This window comes from Corythoichthys intestinalis, chromosome 3 (assembly GCF_030265065.1).
Source record: "Corythoichthys intestinalis isolate RoL2023-P3 chromosome 3, ASM3026506v1, whole genome shotgun sequence".
NCBI lineage: Eukaryota > Metazoa > Chordata > Actinopteri > Syngnathiformes > Syngnathidae > Corythoichthys > Corythoichthys intestinalis.
Window position 1 is genome coordinate 38,573,744 of NC_080397.1, and position 20,517 is coordinate 38,594,260.

The following is a 20,517-nucleotide window of genomic DNA, read 5'->3' on the forward strand; positions in this document are numbered from 1 at the left end:
CTTTTGTATTATTTTTATTATTGGTTATTTAATGCTCTTACAAACATCGCAAACTTCGTTTTTTGAAACAGTAGTTGAATTTTTGTGGAATATCATGTCTTAAGTATTATAGTTGGCTTCTCAGAAACCAGGTGCTTCTCGAAAAATGTCAAAATGAGACATGCCCTTTGGAAGCAATGTTTATTTAACACATTTTGGGGGATATGTTACAAATGATGTATGAATAAACTCACACCTCGGAAACTTTGACGTCAACGTTTACATTTTAAAGTTGTTTTAGCATGCATTTGTTAGCAGACCCATCAAAAGCATTGATTAAAATCCCCCATAGTACTCAGTTTTGAACCATTTTACAAATATCAGCTACTAAACTACTACCCATACAGCAGGGTGAGGCTGCCAATTTTCTTTAAATGATAAAAATGAGTGTCAGTTGTGGGTCATTTGATCTAATTAATGAAACAAAAAAATCAAAATCAGGCTACGAGCATAGGTACTGATGTACTTATATATGCATAATAAAGTTTAAGATCAATCCATCCTTTATTAGCATTAAGCCTAAGAAAATAGAACCATTAAATTACCTAATTAATTTATAAAATGCTAATTAATTGTTAAAATTCAAATTGGGCCCTCAGGCTTCATAGGTACGCTAGAATATCCCTACCAAATTTAATTGAGATCTATCCATGAATACCAGAGGAATAACTCAAAATGAAAGTATACACACCACCAACAACAACATGAGCAGTTACTATCCTTTAAAAATCCAACATATTCTTCCTGAAAATTGCCAAACCTGCATTGCTGCAAAAGTCTTTTTTTTCCCTTCAATAATAATACATATAAAGCATACTTGTAGACATAGTATCACATACCATATTACTAATTGCATGATATTAACGACAAGCTTTTGAATGGCCTGCTATATTTTTTCATATCTCAAAGCAGTAGCCAATTTTTTCACGTTTTTTTGCAGCTCAAGCGCATCCTCGGTAGATGACGGTGCTTCACAGAAATGCCTAATTTTTTTATAGCAGTCTTCTGCTGCCCTGAGGCTGAAGCAATTGCTCTGCAGGAGTAAATAACCAGCTTTAACAAAACTTAGGGGACACATTAGTCTGTGGGAGGACTGCTTCATAGTGGTAGGGCAGCCTCTTCTTCCCTCACACTCAGGAAACATCAGCAGAGAGGTAATGGCTCATCGGCATGAGTATAAAGCTGTGGCCTCTCTCCCTGTTGACAGCCGCCCCCCCTGCCCAGCCAGTTCATATCGAACTGTGTTTCTCCACCGCGGCCTTGGCTTTATTTGTTTTTACCAGCTGACGCCACTGCACACATATTGAGCACCAGTCTTTTCTTGTTCATATCACAGCGTTTCCACTAAAGGCCTCCCCCTACACACATTGAATGAGCCACATCTCGACCTACCGCGCCCGGTCTGACCGGAGCTATGTTGCACTTTATTTTCATTTCAACCATTTCACTCTTCTAAAAATGGAGGTATTGTGTTCCTATGTTGCTCGTCATGTATCGTGTGATAGCATAGTGTGATAAGTTACTCTTGGGCCCAGTGCACTCATGAGATCAATGCTTCTCCGGGTTGTCTTGAGGGATCTTCGCGGCTCTCATTATGTGTTGGTGCTTGGAGAGTGTTTTCCAGACAGCAGTAGACTTCATGGTGGTCTTTGGAGTGTAGTCTACTTATTATTTTTACAAAGCAGCATTTCTACTGTATAATACACAAAGTGTGCAGTGGCAAAAAGCTGATAGATTGGTCAGGTTGTGAGTATTTTTTCTTTCCATCAACACACAGCTAATTACTCTCTTATTCTTCCCCAACAACGTGAGGGCACGGAATAAATCCGAGTCATGCACTTGTGCTGCTTCGCCAGAAAGGTGTAGACTGGGGCCCTAAAGCGAGCGAGTGGCTTCAAGAGGTATAGTTTATCATTTTTAATGGAGAGGAAGAGGAAGTAAAGATGTGAAGCTGGGCTACGTGATTTATATGTCGACTCATTCGGGGGAAGAAAAGAGCAAGTCCACACTATCTCCCTTTCTCACAGTCTGTTATGAGACACTCCTACTCTAGTCTTTGTCCATCTACATTCTTGACTCCTCTTCGTCAAAGCACACCTTTTAGTTTGTATTGAAACTTCTTGGGGGAATTGTAGTATTTACCAAGTAGGATCTCGCTAAAATACCCTAGCACAGTGGTTTTCAAAGTGTTGCACGAGTACCACTAAGGCTGTTCTATAAATCGATTTTGAACCGAAACTGACTTTCTGGTTAAAAAACGTTCAGGTCGTTCGATTTTCAAAACGGCACCATTTCGGTTTCTCTAAGCCCCTGTAGTTTCCTCTGGAATTGGATAATGCCATTGTACGGGCATTATCTTATGATCTACTTAAAGTATTGTTGTATATGTAGAAGGATTGCAGTGGATTGTCAAATAAAACATGCAGCCTTGAAACGTTCAACACTTCCTCATTTACTTCGTCTGGACACTTTCATGTACAACACAACGACAGACAGTAATATAGTGCCACGTTTGGCTGAGTGTATATTGCACTATACCACAAGGATGAAAAAATATATGTATGCGCAGAGGCGTGGTGTCCAATTAGGCAAACCAGGCAATTACCTAGGGCCCCCAGCCAGCAGGGGCCCCTAGAGGGCCAACAGATTTAGCACGTGCAGTTTTACTGCACTGTCGCAGCGACAAGTGTAGGGAGTGTTTCAATACCATGGAATCATTTGGCAAATTATTTAACGATTCTGTTATCAATCCCCAATCAGCACTAACCATGTCACGTAGATTATACATTTTTAAGAAAGTCCAATCAGCTATTAATACCACATGATTGTTTAAAGAGTGACTCACCAAGTACTCTCTGGTAAGTCCTTGCCGAGTTGTTTTATGTTGATTTTCACACGCCACCTCATTATTCATGTGACTACTTAAAGAAAGGGTGATCTTTCCCAAAAAGTCTTTTAATGGGTCTATCGTATTCCTCATCGAATACTCTACAAGAAAAATATAACATATATTAATCTAAAATAATCCTAAACAATTTTGTTAGCAAATGTAATACTCATTTCGGTTGGTAGCCCACCAATCAGTGGTTTTTATGGAATAATTTGAATTAATGGGTCGTAGGGCCAATCTGACTACTGATTTCACACACCGGTATATACCTTTTTATATATATATATATATATATATATATATATATATATATATATATATCTATATCTATATAGACAGATAGATAGATTTATTAACAGACTCAAGGTCCAACAACACAACACAACAATAGATTAAAAGACAAAATAAAATAATATATATATATTAGGGCTGTCAAACGATTAAATTTTTTTTTTTATCAAGTTAATTACAGCTTAAAAATTAATTAATCGTAATTAATCGCAATTCGAACCATCTATAAAATATGCCATATTTTTCTGTAAATTATATATATATTCTGTAAAATAAATTGTTGGAATGGAAAGATAAGACACAAGATGGAAATATACATTCAACATACGGTACATAAGGACTTTAGTGGCCATTTCACTCTACTGTCATTTAAATCTGTCTATGCTGTCCTCACTCCGAAGCGTCTACTTTTTCCAAAGCTAGACAGCTAGTGAACGACGCCTTAATAATCAGACTTCTTCCTTTTTCATCTGATTTATTAATAAAATGGCCTCAAACCATTGTCCTCTTTAGACCGTCGTAAAACTACAAAAAAAAGTACACAAGCGTTGCATTAGCAACAACGTTAGCTTAGCACGCTATAAAGGTTCACTAAACATAAACAAAAAGCGTCTCATACAAAAAATATAACATTTCGCTTACTAACATAACAACGTACATTCTTTACAACAACCATACTTACGGACAAATCTTGTCCAAGGATCATATAAGCACAACATTACAACGTAGGCGTCAGCCGTGCAGCCATATTGAACTGGCAAGAAAACAATAAACCATGTCGCAAAGCGATCACAAGAGTTCGCTGTTAGACAGCACAAAAAGCCTTGCTGTAAAACTTACCAAAAGGCAGAATACTGTCTGAGCGGGACATGTGCGTTAATTGCGTCAAATATTTTAACGTGATTAATTTAAAAAATTAATTACCGCCCATTAACGCGATAATTTTGACAGCCCTAATATATATATATATATATATATATATATATATATATATATATATAGTGGTGGTATTTTTGTGTTGCTACTCTTTCTTCTATTGCTCCAAGTCCAACTGTCCCCCTTACTTGCACATGCTCGAAGGGCCCCATGTTGCTTGTTGCCTGGGGCCCCCGGGGACCCTTGCTATGCCTCTGCGTATGCGTGTCTGTGACGTCTGTCTCATTTTCCTTTCAAGATTGCTGCTACTAGATTACAGTAAATAAAACAATATTATTGTTATTTTTTGTTTCAATACAATAACATATTTTGGCAAATTGCATAGGTCTACATTTGAAAATTGAATCTACAGTATATGCATATGGTTCATTGGCCCATTAATGTGTTTGACCTGATGCCTTTTGTTAAGATGAGGTGCTCATAAACCTAAGGGACGATTGTGTTTGTTACCATCTCAGGGGTACATATTTGTGTTTGTTTAGACAAGGTGATTGGCACCTTGCATATTGTTGTTATTGAGTGACAGTTTTGGACTAATCATGAATTTATGTAAGTAAGACCAGAGAGAAATATGACAGCACATCACCCTGAGCCCGGCTGCCTATCTATTCACCTGACGACTTGATTGACTGGCTGGCTAGCTGGTTGACGACTGACTTGCTGACAGACTATTTGGTTTACAGACTGACTGACTGACTGACTGACTACCTTGTCACCGAGTCTCACCGAGTGTCAAGACACAGCTGTGAAAGGCCACAGCTGGACTTTTTGGGGATTTTATGGGTGAAACATGGTAATATGACAAGGGTCGCAATGCAGAAATCGCAGAGATCAAGGAGTGGTCGAGATTTTCTTTTTCAAATATTTACCCTTTTAAACATTTTTTTTTTCAATTTTTTTTTGTTTGGATCGATTATCATCATTATCATCTAAAATAAAATTTAAATAATAATAATAATTTAAAATATGCGAGTGAATAATTTTTTAAAGTCGTTTTTTTATTTTAATTTTAATTTTATTTTTTTAACTAAATATTAGACATCAATTAATGATTCTAATCTAAAAAATGGTAGACATTTCGAATAATAAATATAATTATTTTTATGGCCTAGTTTAAACAAAAGCGGTTGCGCAATGTCTGTAAACTGGCATCTCCAGGGTAAAACAGACAGATTAAAAATAGTTTGAGGCTTAATGGACCATGGAACTGCTATGGCAGCACATAGACATATTGTTATATCAAACACAACAGTTCTTTTGGCTTAAAATAGAGCAGTTTATTTTAAAGAGGGGTGCAATAGCAGAAACTGCTTTTTCAGCCTTGTCCGTGTTTTCCGCCTTATATAAATTATTTTTTTCTCAACCTTGAGTGCGATGTTGATACTCAAACTGTGGCTTATGAAAATAACTAAAACCTCAGTTTTTTTTTTTAAGGCTGTCAAACGATTCAAAAATTTAATCGAGTTAATTACAGCTTAAAAATTAATTAATCGTGATTAATCACAATTCAAACCATCTATAAAATATGCCATATTTTTCTGTAAATTATTGTTGGAATGGAAAGATAAGACACAAGATATATACATTCAACATACGGTACATAAGTACTGTATTTGTTTATTCAGACAATAAATCAACAAGATGGCATTAACATTATTAACATAAAGCGATCGATGGATAGAAAGACTTGTAGTTCTTAAAAGATAAATGTTAGTGCAAGTTATAGAAATTTTGTATTAAAACCCCTCTTAATGTTTTCGTTTTATTAAAATTTGTAAAAATTCTCAATCAAAAAATAAACTAGTAGCTTTCCATTGTTGATGTTAATAATTACACCATGCTCAGTCATTGTGCTGAAGCCCATAAAATCATTTGGACCCAAGCGCCAGCAGAGGGCGCCAAACACCAAAAAACAAGTAATAAGCGGACATTACACTGCTGTCATTTTAATCTGTTTGAGCGGGGCTTGTGCGTTAATTGCGTCAAATATTTTAATGTGATTAATTAAATAATTAATTACCGCTCGCTAACGCGATAATTTTGACAGCCCTATTAGTTTCTGAACATTTTGGAAGAGTGGAAAAGACTGGAAGAGTTCGCTGCCAGCTCTCACAGTCAAAATGGATTGGATGTCTAGCGCGGTCAGTGGCAGCCAATGAGTTAATGTTGGCCCTGGTCATTGTACTTCCTCTAAAATGTTTGAGAACCCCTACATTAGTATTGTGAAAACTCATAGATCCTGTAGCTGCTATGCAAAAGTGCTCCTCTCTGTTTTGTCGTTCCCCGAATAAACAATTTTATGTCTCCGTTGTCACGTATTAATTTAGTTTGGTAGTGAATGAATTAAATTTTTGCATCAAACATGTAAAAAAATAGCATGTAATAGCAGAAAGCAATGGCGTATCGACTACAGTTTGAAACGGTTAGCTTTGCTTGCGTGTAATATAGACCTCGAGGCTATTCTGTATTTCTTCTCAGTCTCTCGAGTGCTTTCAAGACCTTGTAAGCTTAATTATATGCAGCTGAAGACTGTAAGCGGGTCACTATTTTCGTCTTTTAAATGTGGTAGTTGAGGTTACCATCAACATTCACAATAATGCCCAAAGACAAAAGAATGACTGTGAAGGCATTTATGTCTTAATGTCAAAAGGTGAAAAGGGAACAAAGAAGTGAATTCAAGGAGCTTCCTTTTTTTCAATTTCCCTTGTTAGCCCCTGACTGCAATCCTCTTGCAGTGTCTTTTCCAGATGAATTTTACAGTATATTTTCTCCTGTCTCCCGCTCTCCCATTTCTTGCTCTCTCACTCCTCAGCAGTTTTCCCCAGACAGGTTCCACAGTGTTTTAGAGGGGATGGATTTAATTGCTCTGTGGGGATTGGTTGGCTGTGCCGGGCTCGGCTGTTTAATTAGTGTACCCTGCCGGGATTGGTTTAATGCTTCATGATCTTGAAATTGTCTGATTGTTCAGCCCTCTGGGGACTCTCCCTGCCTACATAGACCAGCAGGTTTAGCTAAACATTGCTTCAGGCTTGCGGCAGTTTGCCTTGAGGAACTGAAATTTGGGAGGATGATGTGGGGTGAGGGGTCAGCTTAAATGATAACCTACAGGCCATGCATTTGTTGTCGGGAAATCAACCAATTGACTATTCATGGAATATTTAGACTACGGTAAAATAGTTCAATATGATTCGTTGGCAAAAATCATTTACTGTGAATTTTGGACGATAAGCTGCTACTTTTCCCCCTTATTTTGAATCCTGCGTCTTATAGTCCAGTGCTGCTTATTTGTTGATTTATCTGGGTTAATAAGTAACACTTTATTTGACAGCGGCGCCATAAGACCGTCATAATTATGACATGAAACTATCATGCGCCATAGAGTTCATAATGTATTGACATGACAAATTCCCCATTCACTGCGTCAAGCCTTCCCGAAGGGGGCCTTCCAACACTCCGCTTCATTTATTAGCAGTCGGTCACATTCAGCGATCTTACGCCGGATTGAGGTTGAAAAAGTACGAAAGCTGTACTGCATACAAACAGGAAGGATTGTCTCAGGAGTGATTTGTTCGAGGATTCAAGGTAACTATTAGATTTTTTGTACCACGCATGCATTTTGAAGCTTTGTGAAAAAAAATCAATGGGAGAAATTAGTCGCTACAGCATTGGCATTATACTTCGCAATATTTACGTAGAATAAATGCTACCTGCACAGTTTTTTTTGCTTTTAACTGAAAATCAACTCTTTTACGTCCATATCTATAAAGAATTCAGGGATTTAAGCGTTTATTCACAAGAATTTTCAACAGAAAAAGCTCTTTGTTTACATATGGCGGCCACTAATTTCCTTACAGACTAGCCTCATAGTTTGTTTGTTTTTTTGGCTTTTAACCAAGAGTTGATACTGTTTTACGTCCATATCTATAAAGAATTCAGGGAGTTAAGCATTTATTCACAAAAATCTTCAACGTAAAAAGCCCTTTGTTTACATATGGCGATCGCTCATTTCCTTACTGACTAGCCATCATAGTTCGCAATATTTACGTAAAATAAATGTTACCTGCATGGTTTTTTTTTGCTTATAACCAAGAATCGAGACTGTTTTATGTCCATATCTATAAAGAATTCAGGGAGTTAAGAATTTATTCACAAAAATGTTCTACTGAAAAAGCTCTTTGTTTACATATGGCGACCGCTAATTTCCTTACTGACTAGCCTCATAGTTGGCAATATCTACGTAAAATAAATGCTACCTGACCGTTTTTTTGCTTTTAACCAAAAATCGAGACTGTTTAACGTCCATATCTATAAAGAATTGAAGGATTTAAGCATTTATTCACAATAATTTTCAATGGAAAAAGCTTTGTTTTTAATACGGCGGCTGCTAACTTTTTACTGACTAGCCTCATCGTTTGCAATATTTACATAAAATAAATGCTATCTGCACGGTTTTTTGCTTTTAACCAAGCATTAAGACTGTCTGTATATCCACTCGGTCAGCTTTGACGTAGATAGGCCCCCTATGAATCGGCCTCGTGTCCTGTCAATACATTATGAAGTCTATGCATGAGCCTTAATGAATGCTTATGACAGATGTCATGAAGCGTCATCCGGCAAATTATGTCACTAACTCCATTTATGTCAAGCTCGGATGTTTTAAAACCATTTAAAAATGAGATAATTTGCCGAATGACACAAAATGACATGAGTCATAAGCAGTCATTAATGCTCACGGCAGTGTCGTCATGTCATGTCATAATTATAATGGTCTTATGACAGTCGTATGGCACCACTGTCAAATGTGTTACCAAAATACCATAACTAGCAATTAATAAAACAACTGGAACAGTAACTGAAGAAATATTTAGCACACAACATAAATTTTGATTGTTATTTGCATCTTTACAGCTGCAATGCATGCTAGGAGGCATGTTGTACGACAACAATGTTGACAGCAGGTGGCAGCAGAGGTTGACTGTCTCCCCAAAGGGAGCAGTGCAGGCCAAATGAAGCTTCTTGAAGTAATGAAGCTTTGCAGCCAATAGGTTTAAAGCTTCATGCTGGTTCATTTATTCTTATGACAGTCCTATGATGCCCCTGTCAAAAAAGTGTTACCGGTTTATATCTTTTGGTGTAAATATCCTATAATACAGTGAGGACGACTGCAGCTTATCTATGAACAAATGCCGTTTTGTGTAAAATTTGGTTGGTGGCAGCTTATAGTCAGGTGCGCTTTATAGTCTGAAAATTACGGCATATGGATTTCTTCTTCCTTACAGGTTTTTGGTCTGAATGGATAATGCTTCTTATGGTACCTTTTTAAACATGAGCAACGTTGTCTCATGACGATCTGTGAATTATGTGCGTGGTCACCTTGAGTTACGGGAGCTGCAGAGATTACATTTGTGTAAAAGGTTTGGGGCGTGTCTGTGTCCCCTCAGCGGCCTTCCACAGGATGCCCTTGATTTTGTTCAATCATGGCAGTGTTTTTGACCTCAAGAGTAAATGTGCTTGGCATCAGATCACGGATAAGGAAGAGTGTGGCAGTTCAGTCCGGCACAGATAGTACTTATTGAAGGCTAAACTCATTCCGCTTCATCAAACTTATCGAGCCTTTGCTTTGAAAGAAGTCAACCTTGGAGTGCATAAATCTCCATTGGCTGGTAATAAGACTATGGTGCTGCCTCTGCCACCTCTTGGACTCACTCTATGAGAGCCCTTCAGGTAGACATCCAAGTTATGCATTGTGCTTCTGTTGACTAAATCATGTTAAACCCTGGGGTTCATATTCCCTCCTCTGTTTGTTTCCTATGGTGTTTACATCATTAGAGACCTTGGGCGGATGCGCTTGATCACCAAGGCGATTGAACACATGGTAACTGAGCTGCTCCCAAATGAGTCCCACCCCTGATTCCCATCCCCTCTATCTCTTTCTCTCTCTCTGGGGGAGATGCCCTGATTACTGAGTGACTTTGCGCTGGAGTTGAGGGCCCTCTCCAGCTGTTTGAATTGTTGATGTGCCATGATTATGAGAAATTGCAGAATATTTAATTCTTCTGGAATAACGACTCGTAGAATATTAAGATGTCGCCCTGGAAATTTATGTATGTATTAGTGCTGTCAGAGTTGGGGTCATTTTAGAGGATGTTCTACATCACATCCCACCCTGAAGACCATCTCTATAAAATAAAACTGAGAAAAGAACGTTTGTAAATATTAATATTATATTATTATTATATTAAGAATACCAAATAAGTCTGGGGTATTCCGTAAAAAAATGATGACGTTTTTCTCACCATCAATGGCCAAATTAAATTTCAAATAAAATTGTTCAAATGAAACCGAAGTGTTATTTGTTTTAGGTATTTTTGTTTCATTGCTGTCCTTGTAACAGTGGGAACATGTGTTTTAATGAACATATTTTAAATATGAATTATCATTGGTGGAGCGTGTCCCACAACATGCATGCCAAACATGTTACCATGACCTTTTTATAATTGTTGAAGAAAACAGTGAATCACATGGACTTGACATTGTCATACACATTTCCAAAAGAATAGGTCGAGTAAATTTTCTCCTTCCTTCTCTTTTTTCATATATTCTTCCGTAAAATAGTTAACTTTGGTTTAGGGCTGCAGTTATCGATTATTTTTGTAGTCGATTAATCGGTGAACTATGCAAAATAATACTCCGACTTTGGTCAAACTCTATTCAAATATTTCGTTTAGTTCAACAAATACACTAGATGGCCATATTTAGTCACAATATACAAACTATCAGAGGTCTCATACGTTGTGAAGTCAACACTCAAATGAAAGTAAGGTACAATGAAGCCGAAAACTACGGCGTCAGTCGCGGGGCAAAACGCTCTAGAAAAACTAAGCTTGATCTCAAATTAATTTAAAACTCGCCCATAAGAAATGGTTCAGGCACATATTCCCACAAAAAAACAGCTATATATACCTATACCTATAACTAAATTATGAATGCATTAAAAAAAAACAAAAAAACAGCGCAAACAAAAACTTGCCTTATGTTGGTCTTAACATGGAGCATCTGGATTCAGCCATGTGAAATGAGGCAGACTAGAGGGCAGTGTATCCACCCAAATCAATAAAACTGAATGCAAACACTTTCAAAATAAACCATTAGAACGCCACTTTAAGTAAACAAATAATCGAAGCAGCAAAATTTGATTCAAATCTTTTTTTCTAATCGAATACTCGAGTTCATCAATTAATCGTTGCAGCACTACATAGGTTGAATGTCTCACTGTCATCCATGTAAAACTGATTTACATATGATCAGAATAAGAATGAATGAATCCATTTATTGTCATTGTACATTTGTATAATGATATTGAGGAGCTTTTTACACTGCAAATAGTAAAAGTGCAAATAGTGTATAATGTACAGTATCTGTCAAGTTGTACGGTTTTGGCGTAATTTGTACAAGTGAGCACTGATTACGTACCTACGTAGGCGGTACGTTCAAAATCTGTATGTTTTTCGTGCATTACCTTTTTTTTTCTCTGTTCGGATTTTGTCACCATTTCGGCAACGAGACAATGTGCGTTACGATGCGTTACTACGTTGGTTGAATGACGCAAGAAAAGTCAGAGACACTGAGAGAGAGAGGAGTGTTGTGATGCTGTAGCAAACGCGATGCTAGGCTACGTGGCTCCAATATTTCCTGACTGTAGCCGACAGCCTACAATCTAAGCCTAGATAACAAATGCTTATAGAACTACATGCGAAATGACAGAAGGCGGCGTTAATAAACAGCCGCCATTTTGAAGCAGTAGACTTCTCAAAAGGATCTGCTGTAGTGAACCTTCCAAGCGAACTTAAGTAACCTTTTATCTAAAATAAAATCGGCAAAATCTTGATGTGAATCTGTCTTTAAATGATGAAACAATTTTAAAACTTTAACATTAGGAAAGTAGACAGAATGGAACTAATGCAAAAACGGTAGCGATTTTAACAACTTTAACAGTTGATTCACAACATTAAACGATTTCCAAACATAGCAGAGGTTACTATGTTTTTTTTTTTTTTTTTTTAAAATGAAAAAAAAAAACATGAAAGGTAACACCAGTTACTTTGCCAAGTAACTAATTACTCTTACCTTCAGGTAACTGAGTTACTCACCCAATTGCTTTTTGGAAGAAGTAATTCGTAACTAATTACTTTTTAAACGTAAGATTAACAACACTGGTCATAAAGATGAAGTCTGCAGAATGAAAAGTGGCGAAAGCGGAGATTTCATTCTGCCAATTTGTTGCCGAAAACAATTTGCCTGCAACTATTGCTGATCGCTTCTCAGAATTAGCAAAAGAAATGTTCCCTGACTCAAACATTGCATCAGTATGTTAATTTTATCAATTGACCTTTTTAATTTATAATTGGACACACTAACGAACTACCTTCAAGTCAAACTGAATTGCGGGCTGAAGTGCAGCCATCAAGACATGATAGAAATTGTCAAAAGTGCTACATACAATTATAGCAAAAGTCACTGTTAAATTTTAGTAATCATGATGTAGCTGAAGATATTGATTGCTATTTGATTGCATCAGGTTATTTGTTACAATATTACCAATAAATTCATATTATTTTAAAAATTGAATTTTTGTTTCACATTGCAAGCTATATACGACGTAAAATGAGTCACCAATTTGTAAGAGCATACGTCACTATTTGTAAGATTGCCAAAGGCCTCGGGTTGACAGGTATGTATATAGAAATCTCAAAATATTTACAAAAAAAGAGAGAAAAAAAAAAAAAAAATAGAATATGGAACCCTGTTATTATCATTAAGCTAGATATTTGAAGAAAAAACGGATTTTAAAAAAAAAATCATTGATCTGTAAGATGTGCTATCAAGGCTTAGTTTATTATTATTTTTCAAAAATTTTGGAATTTCACCCAATTGAATGACCATTTAAGGCTGCTTCAACTTCAGAGATTCAGAGCTTTAACTTTGACAGCACTTCTATATATACTGTATGCATTTTGAGGTAGGATTGTCAGGTCAGTTGCAGATGATGGCTAAAAGCAATAGTGTTGGTCTTTGATAAAGCAAACATAAACATAATAATCTAGAGCCGTTCCTCATTCAGAAGTTATATTGCTATCCCCCATTGCCTCATAGCCGCGGCTGTGCGTCCAGCGTCCGTCTAGACGTGCGGTATCATTAACCTGCCGCGACCTCTACCTCTGTCGAATTGGCTCTCGCATCCCCTGCAGTCTAGCCACAGAAGCTCCTCCTGTCCGCAGGGAGCTGGGGCTCCTCTGGACCGTCCATTAGAGCCACTAGCCTCCACTGCAAGCTTTAATAGGCCAAGTGTCCGGAGCATCTTACAGACTGCTGAATAATTCAGAACGTCTGGGCAGTGTCTAGTCCCGGGGCACGGGGATGTGAACTGGGGTGCAGGGGTTAATAACAGGTCTGTGAGTAGCTGCTCAACCCCCACCACCTCCGACAATGCGCCCAGCCCCTCCCATCGTACGAAACAATCCTATTCAGTTGATTAGATTTTTCAAAATGGATCAATTTTTAATCAGCGGAGCATCTGACTATGGTCAATACTATCGTGGCTGGGAAGACAGTTGCTGGACAGCTGTCTTTATTTGTAGGAATGTTTGTGTGTGTTTTTTTAAATGACACAAGAACATATGTAAGAAATGGTGAGCTCAGACCAATGAAGTCTTACATTTTTGTCAGTGCTATTTTACTTCATGTAACATCCAACAAAGCTAGTGCTTTCTTAATGTGACATTTAGATGCCTCATCATAGTATTGTCTCTCTAAACTAATGAAATAAAGCTTTCGTATCTGCGTCCACATCAGTAGTTAGTCACGCGCATTGAAGGTAGGCCTGCACAATATATCGTTTGAACATCGCCATTGCAATGTGCGATGTCGCACTGCATTGCAAAATGTGCATTTTTTTAACATGTTAACTTTTGTTTTACTTCATCAAATCAGCAAGTGTGCATATTTTGGATCCCTTTTATATACAGCAAGCCTGGATTAAATGGCATTATATTAATCAGGGATGTCCCCGATCTGATCACGTGATCAGAAATCAGGCCAATTGTGCCATTTTTCAAAGGATCAGAATCAGGTGAAAAGGATCGAGTTTGTAATTTAAAAAATACGACTTCCGCGATTTCGACTTTATGACGCCGGAGTCTCGTCCGCCTTTTTGTCTACAGTGGTTTTTTTAGTTGTTTTTTTTTTTAAATCGCATAAACAGTACCTTATTGTACCTCACAGTATCTTATTTTTTAATTTACTTTATTAATATGACGTGTTCTATACAGCTTCACAGACATCAAATTAGGCAATTGTGCTTTTTGAAGCTTTTTACTTCCTCCACTTTTGACAATTTGTAAAGCCGTAACACACATATGTACACTTATGTTCAAAACTGCATGCATTTTAACAATAAAACACTTGACACAAAACAATTGATGTTCAAACATCCATCTAGTCTGGTCAATATTGAAATTTAGTAGATTAAGTTAGCCTAATTTGCCTAACAAAAGTCATCTAGCTTAAATGCTACGAAAGCTAACATATTTACGATTTTCATAGCAAATCGCTCACACGTAACTCCACAAACAGTAGCTGTAAACTTAGTTACAAATTCATTCACAAACATATATTAGCGGAAACAACTAACAGCCTTATGTGGGCCAAACCACGAATTTTGTGACTCGGGGACCACCTGTTACATGTTAATTGTTTCCAATCAGTCAGGCCTATCCCAAACATGGCTATCCAAGTTTTGTGGTGAAAATTCTTCTAGTATTAATATCGCAATATAATATCGCAATATATCGCAAGCCCCCCAAAAATCGCAATGACAGTTTTTTCCAATATCGTTCCGGCCTAGCTGAATGTAATGGTGATATTTAGGCTATACACAATCTGAATTTTTGGGGCTGATCACCGATCAGAGAGTTTGATTTTCTTCCCTGCTGTGCTTCTTGAATTCGTCGTGCTCTTACCCAGAGCATATCCCAACCAAACAAGATTGTGTCGGACATAATATCTTAATTTGTGGATCCCTATCGGCACCTCTCTGGAACATTCTGCATATTTTATCACAAGCATTCTGATTTTGTCAACATTTATGTCTCAGTCAAAACAAGCAGGCGCCACCGACCAACAGTTTTCGGTTTTGAATAGTTTGAAGTTGGAAATTTTCAACATTTTATTCAACATGTCTTGTTATGTAGTGACAGTATTGTTTGCAGACAGACACATTACAAGAAATTTCACTTTTATGGCCCTTTAGCAGAGCATTAAAACAAAAATAATGTATTTTTGAGGATATTTCATAAAATTGTTGCGCACCCAAAATGCATAGTGCTGATGTAATTAATGTTTATGTACTAGTCTGTAAACCATTAACCTTAGAAACTCTACTCCATTTATGTATTTTATGTCTAGACAGATATGAAATGGCCATTGAAACTTGGTCACTTGCTGCTGTAATTATCACACCTTTCCAGTGAGACTTAAATTCAAATTGCACTGTAGCACCGAACACTTGGATGTTTTTTTTTTTTTTTTTTTTTTTTTTATGACTACATCTATGTAACTACAGTATAGCTTGGCAAAGTTTTCAAATGGCACCTCTTAGGAAAGCCATACCCCTTAATTACTGGTCATCCATATGCCACCTTTATATGCAGTATATATACATATATAAATAAAACTGTCCTTTTAAGCAATAATATGTTTTAGTAAGCAAGGTCAAATAATCCAACATGGTGTAAAATCAATACTGTTCTGTCCTGATGGGAGTAAATCATTTATCAAAGTCAAAAGGATAGATCAATAATATCACAACACATAGCACAAACACATTGCGTAAAATGAAAAAGCCATCCTATTTAAAATGATTACTTTGTCACCCACATATCTAAACCCACCCCAAAAAATATTATTGAGGAGAGTGAAAATGCAAACTAGGTTGGGCTTTTGTTGATCTTCTATACATCAGCATTGTGATGTAAGAGGAAAAAAAATACCGGCATTAAAAGCTGAATAGACTTTGTTGGGAGTTCGAGACAAAAGAAACTCAGTGTGTCTTAAATAAATCAAGGACCGTAAATATAGTAAATGTAATTTGCATTCGAGGTACCTTTTGGCTTAACCGTGTCTGATTGGTGCTCATGAGTTGAATGCCCACAGCTGCCGATTTTCTCTTGAAACACACCACAATCCAAAAACGTATTTTGGCATACTTAACCAAGATCGCAGAGTTTTAGAAAATATACTGATTAGACATGTGCTGATTACCAGTTTAGTGGTATAGAGTTATATGAAAACGTCACGGTTTCAAAACCGCAAAAATTTTCCGTCATACCGTCCCACGGTATTAGCTATTTTTTATGTCCCAAAAATGCAGGGAGAAATCCTTTGCTTTCAGGTGCAAGGCTCAACCCTCCCCCACCGGTTGTTGCTCAGTGTCAGTGAGTCAGCTGTGCTACACGGTGGCTGGAGGAGGTAAAACTACTGAACTTTTTCCCCCATTGAAGAAAAAGAAATCGTCGGAATGGGAATACTTTGGCTACAAAAAAGTTAAAGACGGCCACGGCTTAGAGGAGGATGGCCAACCGACATACGAATATGAATACGTCCAATATGATTTCGCATTTATACAAGATTAAAGGTTAGTAAACACTGTCATGAACGTTTCCCACTAGTTATGAGACTTAACTCCAGCATGTTTAGTGTGTCTAGCGGAGGTAAAACGTGGTGTTTTTATTCTCTTAGGCAAATGTCTGTGTTGGGAAAGAGTATGTGTATAATGTAAACATGATATGAGTCATACACATGTGCTTTTTATGGAAAATAATTATTTTTGTTCTGATAGTAATAATGTTGAGATGTGGCTGTGTGTTTAGGCTCACCTAAATGTCTGCATTTATTTTAATTTGATTTAGAATATTTTAGTTTTTATTTTTTAATTTTAACTTAACATATGTTCCAATTTGCTAATGTTTTGAAAAAAAAAATCCTGTTGAAAGGAAAAAAGTTTTTTTTTAACCTAGATAGGTCAAAGTAACACATTTTAGAGTTGCAATTGAAATACCGTGATACCTTAAAACCGTGATATTATCATACCGTCAGAATCTCATACTGGTACATGCCTAGTAATGATATGTTATCATGATTCACTGTAATTTAATGCCTTTTGATAGAGACAGAACATGGGTGTCAAACTTATTTCTGTTGCGGGCCACATCGTAGTTTTCGTTTCTCTCGGAGGGCAATCATGACTGCGAACCAGTATGACCGTGTCATAGTTGCACGTGCAACAAATTGAATGATAACTTTTGAAGTAAGAAGTCAGTAAAAACTCCAACTATTATTTCATTTATTTGTGAAACGGGTCACTGATAACATCAAATGCTCGCGATGTCACTAGAGGCGTGCGAAATTTCCGATTCTTAGATTATTCGCGATTCGGCCGTGGAAGTTTCGAGAACGATTCACAAACATCCAAATTCAGATTATTGAATGATACAAAGTAAAGCGGACATAAAACACAGTCAGTGCGGTCTACGGGACGCAATGAGGAACAGACCGAGAGTAAATATCATGTTCAACTCATGCCGCTAGATCAAAAAAACAATAATACCTGGCTGCGTCCGACAGCCGCTACAAACAGCGCCCAGTTGCTAGTTGCTTCAAACATACGGCTATGGTAGATATCAAATATATCTAGAACTAGATGCGAAATTACAGAAGAAGGCTGCGTTAGAACATGTACAAAAAAACTAGATGCGAAATGACAGACTTGCCGGCGCTAGTAAACAGCCGCCATCTTAAAGCAGTAGACTTCTCTAGAAGGCTCTGTTGTATCGAACCTAAATAATTTTTATCTAAACTACCCCTAAATCGGCAAAATCTTGACTTGAATCAGTCTAAATGATGAAACACTTTTAAAACTTTGACATGTCGAAAGTAGACAGAAGGGAAATTATGGAATAACTAGAGCAGTTTTAACAACTTTAACTGTTGATTCACAACATTAAATTAATTGAATGTAGTTTAAAGTTGCTGATACAGAATGGGGACTTGAGTATTTTATTTACTGTTAACTTGATACTGAAATATTAGTTTGCTTTAGCCTGAGAGGAGTTTTGAACAATTTTAGAACTACCGTATTGGCCCGAATATGAGACTGTGTTTTTTAGATTGAAATAATACTGAAAAAGAGGGGGTCGTCTTATATTCACGGTCTAAACATTATACCCATTCACAACGCTAGATGGCGCCAGATGTCATTGAAGCGATGTTCTGTCATGGAAGATCTCAGCTACTCTCAAGTTTAACTAGTTTGTTAGCTAACTAGTTTATTTTATTGCATTTTTTTTTTCCTTATACAGATTTGTTTCAAGACTACAGTTACAGTTAGACTTCACTTTGATGGTTAATGCCGTTATTGCAATTTTGTTGTTTTATCACAATAGATTGGTTTATTTACATTTCAAAAACCAGAAGCCATTCATTTACGAATGTGATTGCACTTTAGTTTACATATTTAAATGTTCAGGTATTAAGATTTGAATGAAGCAAAATAAAATGCTTTTTCTCTCAAATATATTGTTAGAATCATTTGTTTCGGATGTACTGTAATTATTTTCTGTATAAAAATTAATTTGGTGTTCAAAAAGTCTTTTTTTTTTTCCAAACTTGAGCCTTGAAAAAGAGGGGGTCGTCTTATAATCAGGATCGTCTTATATTCGGGTCAATACAGTAATGTACAAAACATTAAAAGCGAATATAATCAAATCGGAGCCTCTTAATCGTAATCGTAATCGAATCGCTAGGTGCCCAAAGATTCCCACTTCTAGATGTGACATTTAAAAACTAGGGCTGTCAAACGATTAAAATTTTTAATAGAGTTAATTACAGCTTGAAAATTAATCATAATTAATCGCAATTCAAACCATCTATAAAATATGCCATATTTTCCTCTAAATTATTGTTGAAATGGAAAGATAAGACACAAGATGGATATATACTTTCAACATACGATACATACTGTAAGTACTGAATTTATTATAACAATAAATCAACAAGATGGCATTAACATTATTAACATTCTGTTAAAGCGATCCATGGATAGAAAGACTTGTAGTTCCTAAAAGATAAATGTTAGTACAAGTTATAAAAAATTTTGTATTTAAACCCCTCTTAATGTTTTCGTTTTAATAAAATTTGTAAAATTTTCAATCAAAAAATAAACTCGTAGCCCGCCATTGTTGATGTCAATAATTACACAATGCTCATGGGTGCTGAAGCCCATAAAATCAGTCGCACCCAAGTGCCAGCAGAGGGCGACAAAACTAAAAAAAAAAAAACACAAGTAACAACCGCCCGTTAACGTGATAATTTTGACAGCCCTATTAAAAACATTAAGACAATATTCAATTTTGGCATTTTAGCAACAAACATGAAGTCGATGCACATAATTCACTTTTCATGCGCAACAAATTATGATTTGGTAGGCATGATCTGGCCCCTGGGCCTTGAGTTTGACACCAGCGTATTAGGACATTTAATTGCAGTCTTCTACAATGTCACAATTCTAGATTTCCCTGCTAGTTTCAAGAAATACTTTGCAGTTTTTGCACTGAAATAAATTGTAACATCGCAGATATACTTGTATGTAGAGCAGCTGTGTCTAATTTTAAGTTAAAAAAATTGTCTACTAGATGGATTTGCGTTGGAAGTGCAAGAGCAATAGCGTCACTGCCGTTGTGTCGCTGCTCTCTTGCCCTCTAACCATGTGTGCCCCGGTTGTCTGTTTAATATGCAAAGGCGGTCATTCAGGGAGTCATTCCGGACCAGTGTAAACGAATCGGCTGCAATGATTAGCTGGGCTGCTGAGGAAGTGTCTATCATTTTGTTAGTACATTTGGAGAAGATCCGCCCCTCCGAGCCCCCACGGCCCAAGTCATCATGTTGCTCACTTTGTGTTGAGGACTGCCTCTGAAAAGCACCCAAACAACAACCGGAGTAAATACACTGTAAGTGGAGTTACTTAATGGGACATTTTGCATGCTTAATTGCGACTATGGATTGAAGGTCCATTAAAAGACATCAATGTCTTGGAGTACAGCATAGAGTTTGAAGTTATGTAAGATGGATTGATCTACTAACCTCTTGTCTTTCTTGTCTGAAAGAAGTGATTGGGAGCAGCAGTTTTAGAAATGATGTTAAAAAACGGCGCTAAAAAAAATGTTTGTACCCTGACAGACCTCTTCCTATAATTCTGCACAATTTTCTTTGATCGGTTGATGCAAGCATGACTCTGCGTGGCACCATAT

General features: G+C 36.9%; 1 protein-coding gene across 5 annotated transcripts in view; it reads left to right on the forward strand.

The window, feature by feature from the left end:
• cux2b (cut-like homeobox 2b) overlaps nucleotides 1–20,517 on the forward strand; it is a 250,329-nt gene that overhangs the window by 12,850 nt on the left and 216,962 nt on the right. Inside the window, exon 1 of one of the 5 annotated variants that reach the window (XM_057831045.1) lies at nucleotides 12,250–20,217. The exons of the other annotated variants lie outside the window; for them this stretch is intronic. The gene's annotated coding sequence lies outside the window, so the exon portion shown is untranslated. Of the gene's footprint in view, nucleotides 1–12,249; nucleotides 20,218–20,517 lie in introns of those variants that run through there. 5 annotated transcript variants of the gene reach the window in all.